The 11,077-nt window shown below is 38.7% G+C and overlaps 1 non-coding gene across 1 annotated transcript; it reads right to left on the bottom strand.

Annotated features, from left to right (window-relative positions):
• Window positions 1-665: 665 nt before the first annotated feature.
• On the bottom strand, window positions 666-772 carry LOC132372281 (U6 spliceosomal RNA). Its single transcript, XR_009505149.1, has one exon. It is a non-coding gene; the product is annotated as a U6 spliceosomal RNA (small nuclear RNA).
• Window positions 773-11,077: the final 10,305 nt, after the last annotated feature.

The following is an 11,077-nucleotide window of genomic DNA, read 5'->3' as shown; positions in this document are numbered from 1 at the left end:
CCCCAGAGTTGTGTGTCATCACTGGTGCACTTTCTTCTGATCTACCCTCCAGAGCCTTGCCTTCAGGACCCCATCTTTGCTCCCTTCCTGGATCTTCTTCTCTCTCATCGGAGTCACTTCCTGAAAGGCCACTCTCCCTGCTTTTGGATTCCGTAGTTTCTGCCTCAGTAGCACGATCCCCACCGCTGTGGTCTGTGATCGCTGTGTTTTGTGAGACTCTGCATCCCCTCATAGCTTTTCTCAGCGTCCTTGGCATTTTATGACTTCCCAACACTAGAGTAAGTTTTTCTGTCAAAATGAGGCTCTTGGTGCCTTCTAGACTTTCCCCACCTCCCGACTTAGGAGAATTGTGAAACTTTCCACAAGTCTCCTTCCCTGGTCCTCCTCATCCTTCTCCTGGAGTCAGTTTTTCTGGGTAGGACTTAGCCCCTGAGATGTTTTATAAAGCCTCTGCGGGGCCTTCTGTAGTTCCTTTCCAGTCCATTTTAGTTAGACTATGTCATTGTGAGGCCATCAGCCCTTTTGTTTGAATTTTATGACTCTCCACCTGGCCTGCCTTTGGTGGAACCTGGGTAGTACTGTCGCCCTCTTCCCTCTCTGCTTCTGCATCCCTGGTGTTGGTTGTTTTCTGTGAAAACACCAGTGAACAGGTCCAGTTTTTTTTCAGAAATATGGAACCCTTCACGAATTTGCATGTCATCCTTGCGCAGGGGTCATGCTAATCTTCTCTGTATCGTTCCAATTTTAGTATATGTGCTGCCGAAGTGAGCACCAGGTCCAGTTTTGAACTGACCCTGAGGAAATAGGTCAGGAGCTGTGTGGGGAAGAGGGAGGGAAGAGAACCACTGGAGAACTAAGAATAATTTTTTTTTTTTCATTTTAACATTTTTTATATTGGAAGTAAATGCAGTGGAAACAAAAAAAAAAAGAAAGAAAGGAAAAGAGGAAGGCAAGACAGGAGAAAGAAAGAAACGAGAGAGAAAAAAGACAAAAGATAACCCCAAACCGTACTTCCTGTGGTAAGGTATAACCAGGAAGCTTTATTTTAAACCCTGAAGAACTGTGGCACAGTTAAAACTGCAGGAACATCTAAAGCTGAATCATATAGCAGCTGGCTCTGCATTTGAGGGAACCTAGGTATCTAAAGGCCAAAATGTATATTCCAGGTTTCTATTTAATTGGACAAAATATATTTGAAATTTTTAACAAGCAATAATAATTACCCTTCTGCACATCTACCACATGCTTGACATGACTTTAAATGTTTACAGCTTTTATGTATGAGGTTGGAATTGTTATTACCACCATTTTTACAAAAAGGAGACTCAACAGTGAAATTAAATAACTTCTCAAAGTTCTCACTGACAGGAATTTTTGAGGACTGTTAGAAATTGCTCCAAATTGAGTTGTCTAACTCTAGACCTTGTGCTCTTTATTGCTATGATATTATTCTGGAATTATGTCCCTTTTAACTTCACAGACCTACTTTGTCAGCTTCTACTGGGAAATATCATTATAGGAGGTGCACACACATGTGGAAACTCTACATCTCTACTCCTCAGTGACCTGACAACTCTGAATTTGGTAAAACTCAAGTGTAATTACTTGTGGCTTTTTATCTCCAAGTGATACTTCTTCCAAAAGCTGATGTGTTGAAAACAACATTACAGACCAAAGTTCTCCAAATATACTTGAATATAATGTCATGGAAATCATTATAGCAGTATAGTGCTATACTTTATCCCTCTTTAAATTATTATAGCATTTAAGTTTGACTATTATCTATTTGTTTTTAAGAGAGTATCTTGAAGAGTATATATTCAGAAAATAATAATTGCTGAATGACTGGATTTGGAAATTTTTCACCCGTGAAAGCTGAATTCTAGCTTCAGACACAGCTTTAGCTACCCTTAAAATAGACTAATGATTTGCAAACGTTAGAGAATATTTTCAGAATGATTTTTTTCATTCTGAATTTTGTCTCTAACAGTGGAGACAAGGTATATATTATGGAAGAGCTGGTAGTAACCCTAAGGGTCATCAGAAGAGACAAGATTTGTATCTACAAAATGTACATGTTTCTCCAGACATAGGATTAAAGTCCCTTCAGTCTGATTTGTATCTCCTCTTTCTTTTCAAAATATTAATTTCTTTCCTCTGAGACCACATGACTCCTTATAGTCAAAATTCCAGGTTTATTTGCTTTCTGTTTATTTATCTTCTTTGAGGGAAATAGAAAGAAGATGAACAATCAGTTTATAAATATTTGAGTAAACTGAATTTCACTCTTTGAAATTTTGTTGTGCAACTAGGAACAAAGGGTTATATTTGTTATAATGGTGATGAGGGAAAAAAATTGATGAGCTGATCATTTAGAAATATTAAACAACATTGCTTTATAAAATAATCTCATTTACCTAAAAATTAATGGAGAGGCTGCAGAAAAAATAATGGTGACTTAGGAGAACCCAGCTTCCCCCTTCCCCCACAAAGATCAATGATTGGATAGCTGGCCACAAATAAAAAACAGCTCTGGGAGACCACTAGAGTCCACTTAGGAAGTTTTAGCAGCACAGTGGAAAAAACTGAAATAATCACACAGAGGAGAAGGAAGACAACTTCATTTTGCTTGCATCACCCTATCCCCAAGCCAGCACTCTTCAGTGCCAAGGAGTTTACCAGGTACAAAGAGTTTCTCTCACCAAGAAAGGAAGGGCAGAGTGAGCAACCACCTTTTCCAGCCTCTTGGGGGCACTGCATGAAGATCTCGCTTAGGTTTCATCCCACCCAGTCTGGCAAAGCTGAGATGTATAGAGCTGGCTAGGAACAAGTAAGAAAAACACAGATTAGCAGACATGCAGCAGGAGTGATTGTTCATAGAGACCTGGATTAAAGACTTAAACATAAGACCTGAACCTGTAAAACTCCTAGGACGAAACATAGGGAAAAATCTTCTTGACACTGATCTTTGTAGTGATTTCCTGGATATGAAAAGTACAAGCAACAAAATCAAAAATAAACAAGTGAGACTACACCAAACTAAAAGCGCAACAAAAGAAACAGTCAGCAAAAAGTAAAGGCAACCTATGGAATGGGAGAAAATATTTGCAAATCATATATCTGATAAAGGGTCAATATCCAAAATATATGAAGAACTCATATAACTCAATAGCAGAGAAAAAAAAAGCCTGATAAAAAACAGGCAGGCAACTCAGTAGACATTTTTCCAAAGGAGACACACACAAATGGCCAACAGGTACATGATAAAAGCCTCTACATCACCAATCATCAGGAAAATGCAAACCAAAACCACAATTAAATATCTCACACCTGTTAGCATGGCTATTATCAAAAAGACAAAAAATAGCAGGTATTGTTGAAGGTGTGGAGAAAAGGGAACTCTTGAACACTCTTGGTGAGAATGTAAATTGGTATAGCTGCTGTGGAAAACAGTGTGGAGGTTCCTCAAAAAATTAAAAATAGAACTACCATATGATCCAGCACTCCCACTTCTGGGTATATATCCAAAAGAAATGAAAACAAGATTTTGAAGAGATATCTGTGCTCCCATGTCCGTTAGAGTATTATTCAACCTATTCAAAAACCTAAATGTCCATCAACACATTCCACATATATATGAAAAACAGAATATTATTCAGTGAGAAGTCCTGCCTTTTGCGACAACTCTGACGAGCCTTGAGGGCATTATACTAAATGAGATAAGTCAGACAGATAAAGACATATACCTTAAGATGTTACTTATACATGAAATCTAACGGAGAGTCGAAAAGTGGTTACCAGGAGCTAGGAGGTGGTGGAAACGGGGAGATATTAGTCAAAGGATACAAACTTTCAGTTATAAAATTAACAAATTCTGGGGTTCTAATGTACAGCATGATTATAGCTAATAATACTGTATTATATACTTGAAACTTGCTAAGGGAGTAGATCTTAATTGTTCTCACCACAAAAAAGAAATGGTAATTATGTGAGGGGCTGGAGGGCTTACAAGTTAATGTTATGGTGGTAATCCTTTTGCAGTATATAAACATCAAATCGACACACTGTACACGTTGAACTTTTACAATGTTATATGTCAATTATATCTCAATAAATCTGGGAAAATAGAAATAAATAAACAAAGGAAGGAAGAAAGGAAGGAAAGCAGCAGGCAGGCTTTAGGGAGTATTTTGGAATCATTAATCAATTCCTTATGCCATCATGTTGTTTTCTTGGAAATATAAGAATGACTAAGCAATATATTGACTTTTTGTAGGTATAAGTAAAAATACAACATTACCTTGTTACTTTATTGTGAGATCTAGTTTATTATTAGAAACATAAATAACTACAATTCACAATGGAACCTGCACTTAAACATGAAACAGGCTCTCACATAGTACTGTTAGTTGATTATGAACTGGTCAGCTACCTTGAAGTATGAGAGGTCTCAGTTGGAACATATACCAGGTTTTTGTCACAGTGTGTTAATCCAGATATTTCAGTGATGTAAGTAGTTTCATTGAAACCTCATCAAGATGACTGCTAAAAATCTTATATTTGCTCTTTATACTAAAATTCAACTCTAGAGAAAATTACAATATTCCCCTGCTCTACTTATAAGCAGTAAGACTTAGAAACTAACTTGAGTCAATATCATCCAATATAGGATTACAATTTAAGGTAGTATTTTAAGAGAGTGTCATATCTCAGTTTTTGAGGAAGAAGTGCCATGTGGAAATACTGACAGAGAAATATGTGAGAGCTGTTTTTAGTCTGGAATGGAAGGGTTCAGTGTCGGTCACCTTTACCTTCCATGCCCCACTGCCAAAGCTGGGAACTAGTTTTCCTAGAATGTGTGGTGTTAGGTTAGGGTTTGTTAACGAGAAGAGATTAGTTGAAACTTAGAAGCCGTTACTCTTGGGAGCCAAGACATCACAGCTAAGGCGCCCTCCAGCAAACTCCCTCTTTGTGATAGCGGCAAACAAATGTAGCAGCTTCTTCGCCATCTGCATAAGCTCTGCAGTTCTCTACCTGCTCTAGTTTGAAGTCATTAGTAACAATTTCTCTAATTCTTTGACTACAGTCCTCCAGACTTTCTGTCCAACATGTACTTCTACATTTGTTTCAGCTCACATTCCTTTTTTTTTTTTTTTTCTGGTGTCCTGCATTTTTTTTTTTTTAATTTTATTTATTTATTTATTTATTTATTTTTGGCTGTGTTGGGTCTTCGTTTCTGTGCGAGGGCTTTCTCTAGTTGCGGCAAGCGGGGGCCACTCTTCATTGCGGTGCGCGGGCCTCTCACTATCGCGGCCTCTCTTGTTGCGGAGCACAGGCTCCAGACGCGCAGACTCAGTAATTGTGGCTCACAGGCCTACTTGCTCCGCGGCATGTGGGATCTTCCCAGACCAGGGCTCGAACCCGTGTCCCCTGCATTGGCAGGCAGATTCTCAACCACTGCGCCACCGGGGAAGCCCTGGTGTCCTGCATTTTATTAGCTGTGTGATTTTCAGCAGACTCTTAACTGCTCTGATTCTAGTTCCTCACCTATAGTACAGCATGCCTGTTAAAAATTAAAGTTTAAATGAAAAAATATCTATTGTGCATTGTAAACTATAAGTCATTTTACAAGCATAACCAATTATCACATCAAGTCCAAATCTTTCTACCATTTTTCAAAGCCCTCTAAAACTTAACCTCATTCTCTTCATCCAGCATTTTTTAAAATTATTTTTTATTTTTTTAAGATTTTTATTGGAGTATAATTGCTTTACAATGTTGTGTTAGTTTCTGCTGTGTAACAAAGTGTATCAGCTATATGTATACATATATCCCCATATCCCCTCCCTCTTGAGTCTCCCTCCCACCCTACCTATCCCACCCGTTTAGGTGGTCACACAGCGCTGAGCTGATCTACCTGTGTGATGCAGCTGCTTCCCACTATTAAGCTCACATTCCTTCATTAAACTCTTCCCTGAAAAACTGTAGTGTCTCTATCTCCTTAAGTACACCAAGATTAATAACATTTTTGGCACCAGAAGTACTTCTCTGGGGACAGACTTAAGGATGGGAATCCGACATTCATTCTCTGATCTAACTAGATTTAAAGGTATTGATGATCTCATTGCCAGTGGTAATTAGGACGCAGTGAAGGGCAATATTTAAAAATATACATTTGAGATACCATAAGGTCTTTGAGTTCCAGGGTTTAAGGATGTAGGAATGCTGGAGTGGAATTTTTGTATGTGAACTGTTTTCTCACCCCTAACTAGGTCACCTGTGAGGGTCCATTGAACAATCCCTTCAGCACAGCTTTGAGGGATATATTATGAGTATATATCTTTTCCTTAGAGCTGCCGTAACAAATTACCACAAACATGGTGGCTTAAAACAACAGAAGTTTATTCTTTCACAGTTTTGGAGGCTAAAACCTAAAATTAATTTGTCAGCAGGGCCCTGCTCTCTCTGAAGTCTCTAGGAGAGAATCCTTCCTCGCTTCTAGTTTCTGATGGTTACTGTCAGTTCTTGGCATTCCTGGTTTCTTTGGCAGCTGAACTTCAATCTCTGTCTCTGTCTTCACATTGACTTCTTCCCTGTTTCCTCTGTGTCTCTGTATTTCTAAATCTCGCTCTCTTTATTAAAGACTATCAGTCATTAGATTCAGGGCTCACTCTAATCCAGCATGACTTCGTCTTAACTTGACATTATCTGTGAAAGCTTTATTTCCAAATAAGTCACATTCACAGGTACCAGGGGTTAGATCTTTGGCATGCTTTTGATGGACAAAAGTCCACCCATACAGTGAAGGAAGCAACAGTATTTTTGAAAGTTATGGGAGGGGCTAGAGGCTGTTCTCTGCAAGCAAAGAATGACAGTGGAGGGTGGTGCTATTAAAATGGGGTTGCTGAGTTTAATGAGGTGGTAGAATCCTATAGTGGCAGGACCAAGTGGTGGAACTTAATCACCAAGCCTGGGTATGGTTAGCATAATATGCAGCAGGACCAGAATTGTAAATACTAAGAATGATTTGGCCCTCAGAGATCTTCGGCAGTCTTTGCCAGTATATCATGATATCCTCAGGATTGAAATAGATGGCTAGCTGTCTTAATGTTTACTAGATTTATATAAACAACAAGGTTTGACATTATTCATGGCCCCTCACACAGCTCCCAGATTTGAGCTAGTTCACAGGCCCAAAAATCCTTAAAAGAAGGAAAGTCTAGGTGTTTATGAAGGATTTTCTTACACTGGCAACAGTTGATTCTGCCATTGCCTTTCTAACTCTTCATAAATGAACTATGGTCACTTTTTTTTGGTGACTATATATTGGAGAAAAAAATGATACTCAGCATTGAGTGGATTATTGGGTAATAGCTCTGAGCTAATGCTAATTCTTGGGGTACAACATCATACAGTACAATACAATACGACACAACACAACACAACACAGCACAATTCTACACCACACCGCTGGCCACCATCTGAATCTGAATCAGCCAGTTCTGTACTGGTAATCTGACTCTCAAAAAACAAAACAAAACCAAAAAAGGTGCTGATTTATAGTGCTTTGCACCAGAGTACAAAACAAGAAAAGCTGAGATGGTCCCATGGTCAATTTTGGCTCCTCATACCAATGAATCATTATGCAAATAGCAGGACTACTGCATTGACTGTAGAATTTGATCCTGCTTATTAAGGGTTATTGACTTTATTTGTAAATAAGTGTTGCTTAAAAGGTGGTTATGGAAACCAAGTTAACAAAGGAGCAAACTATGCTGGATAGCCTGGTGACAATTTTTCACCACCACTGCCAAATCTGGGAAACATACATTCCAAAATCCCCTTCTCTGTATGGTTCTAGATTTGACTTTGTCAGTGAAAGGAAATTCTGTGAGAACTGGAGATGGAAGTGAAATAGAAGCTGTTTTTCTCAGAAGGGTATGATGCCCATAAACAGCAGGTCTGTAGACCTTCCATGAGCAATCAACTTGCAGTTGTGGTGGACACACATGAAATTTGCAGACGTCCCTCACTAGCTCTCACGAGTTTCGATGAAGCAAAGTGGTGGCATCTCAGGCTGCTCCGTATGAGTCTTTGCTTCTACAGTCATTACAGTGCATTCTTCAGCTACAGCCTTACAGAAATTCATACTAACTCTTTCATATTTGTGTAACACACCCATGATTATGCTAATGCTTGTAGTGGTTTTGTGTTCCTCAACAAAAACAAATTGACAAAGGCTTTGAACTCTGAACTTTGAGGAGTTAAAATCAAAATAGTAGTTTTTTGAAAGAAGTTGAATGAGTCATCAGAGCAGACTTAAATAAAAAATAAGCAGGCAAATAATGACTAACGTAGTGGATTGAATAGTGTGCCCCAAAATCACATTCACCCAGAACCTCAGAATGTGAACTTATTTGGAAATAGAGTCCTTGCAGACGTTAATAGTTAAGGGTCTCAAGATGAATTCATCCTGGATCTGGCGTGAGTCCCAAGTCTAATGACTGGTGTCCTTGTAAGAAGAGGAGGGGATACAGAGACTCACAGAGAAGATGAAGATGATTGGAGTGATGCAGCTACAAACCCAGGAGTACTAAGGACTGCTGGGAGCCAAAAGAAGATGAGAAACAAGGAAGGATTCTTCCCTAGGGCCTTCAAAGGGAACTGGGCTCGGCTGATACCTTGATTTCAGGCTTCCAGCATCTAGAATTGTGAGAGAATAAATTACTGTTGTTTTAGCTAATTTGTGGTAATTTGTTACAGCAGTCCTAGGAAATTAGTACGACTAGTTTGAAACAAAGCTTGTGTTGAGAGTTTAGCTAAGCCACTCCATGGTATTGTTGCTTTGGCATGCATTTTGTTTGGTCAAGTGACCTGCAGGGACCTTAAACTGACACTAGCCCCCTCATGCAAGCTGATGCCCTAGATAGCAGCCGCAGAGTCACAAGCAAATGTAATTTCCTGACGTAACTTCCCTAACAGCCCTTGTGATCCACAGTCTCCCCTGCCTCCCAGCACCTGGATGCCTTATGCTTTCCTTAGATAAGACCCCCATGCGGTTGCCAAAACCCTGCTCTTTTGATTTGAATTGACCAAGCTGGCCCTACCTTTGAACCCCAAAGCATTCTACTCACACACCCTAACAAAAGCATGTGCCCCACCCAGCTCCTGTCTATCTCTCTGTCTGCACTCTGCCTTGACCTCCTCTTGTGGCCCTTTGAGGCATGCTGTGTCCTCCAGGACCTATGAGTAATAAACTTACCTATTTCAATTTTTTTTTTTTTTTGTGGTCTGTTGTTGAACCACAACTCACCGTCCAGCACCCTGTGCTCCACTTAACAAACGTTCATTTAACAAGGTCCTGACAGCTTGTTAGGAAGGTTTTCATACCAGTATTTTCCTCTTCCTTTTCCTCTTGCATCCTGCAGCATAGAGAATGTGATAAATATTTGGTGGCTTGAATCGTAGAATTTTTATATTGTGAAAATAATTTGCTACATTCTATACGATCAAAATTTATCATATCTTCAGTATGTATTATACAAAGGATTTTGAAAAAATATTTCATATTTCATTGCACCAATATATAATATACCATGGACCAAAGAATATCGACTAAAACAGGCACTGGCAAAGTATAAACTGGGGGTCAAATTCAGTCACATGCCTATTTTTTGTAGGTAAAGTTTGTTGGAACACAGTCATACCTGTTCTTTTATTTTGTCTGTGGCTGCTTTCACATTATAATGACAAAGCTGAATAGCTGCAACAGAGACTGTGTGGCCCACAAATCTGAAATCATTTATTCTCTGTCTCTTTATAGAAAAAAATGTTCAACCCCTGCATTAGGATACAATTGGATATAATAAAACATCTCATTATACAAGGCCTGCATATACAATAACATACGTGCTAGTGTTGCACCATTATTAAAATCAAAACATGTCTCTATTGTGGTTTTCTTTTTTCATTTTCAAGAGATTGCAAATTTGCCTTTGGAATTGACTTGTCATTGTCCCACAATCTTCATCTAATTACTGTGGTTCAGATAGTAGTTGTAGATAAATGTTTGTTGAATACTTATTGAGTTCATTCATTTAATCAGAAATTTGTCAGCTGTAATATATGGTTGAAATGTTAGTATTAATTATATACTGACATGTTAAGTATAGGTTTGCAATTTTACCATTAACACCAGCATAAGCGTATTAATTGCAAAGATTCTTGATGAATCTGTTGACAGAAATGTGAGGATAGATACTGTAAGTCAAGATGAGTCTTGTTGATGCCAGGAAAGGTGAAATCAAAGACACTAGCTTACTTACGAACAGGAATTTGAGGCTGAGAACTATGGGAAAAGTGGGAGAAAGCACATCTCTGGACACCTGGGATCTTTTCTTGAAAGAGAAATAAAAGAAGCTATCACATAGAGCAAGATATCCAAGGGACAAAACTGAGAGGAATTGGGGTGAAATACTACAAATGAGAAAAATTTTCAATAGAAAAACAGATGAAATGAAATTCAAAGCTCTAGTTAGAAAGGATAATAGAGACAAGCATGGGTCGACTCTGATTGTGCCATATTTCTAGTCTAGAACAAACAGGCTGAACTTAGAATGCTTTTCTTTCTTTGTTTTTTATTTGTTTTTAAGTACAAATGTATTGATTCTAAGTCTTTGGAAGTGGGATTTGGGATTTGTAATTTAAGAGACAACAGTAACTTTCATAGTCATGCGGGTTTGAGAATCACTAACTCAGGTAGGAAAGAGTTAATATTCTATCACAAATATTTGGGATTTGGTACCAAGCCACTCTTGTGCTGAGTCTGACATTCTCATGGCGAGACCAATTCTGACAACTCTTCTTCTCTCATATTTTCCTTGGTTTGAATTCCTGTCTTAGTAATCCATTTAATGCTTAGTCCACATGTGGATCTTTGCTTTGCTTTTTGTCTTTTGTTTTTTCTCCTCATAAACTTTCCCATTTCTAGATACCAATATGGTAGCATGGCCACTGCTGGCTGCAGATAAACTTCTCTGATAGGGGCTGCTGGCATGTGTTTCTGGGTAACTTCTGT

Source organism: Balaenoptera ricei, chromosome 9 (genome assembly GCF_028023285.1).
Source record: "Balaenoptera ricei isolate mBalRic1 chromosome 9, mBalRic1.hap2, whole genome shotgun sequence".
Taxonomy (NCBI): domain Eukaryota; kingdom Metazoa; phylum Chordata; class Mammalia; order Artiodactyla; family Balaenopteridae; genus Balaenoptera; species Balaenoptera ricei.
The sequence above is the reverse complement of the archived record's forward strand: the minus strand, read 5'-3'. Positions and strand labels throughout refer to the sequence as shown.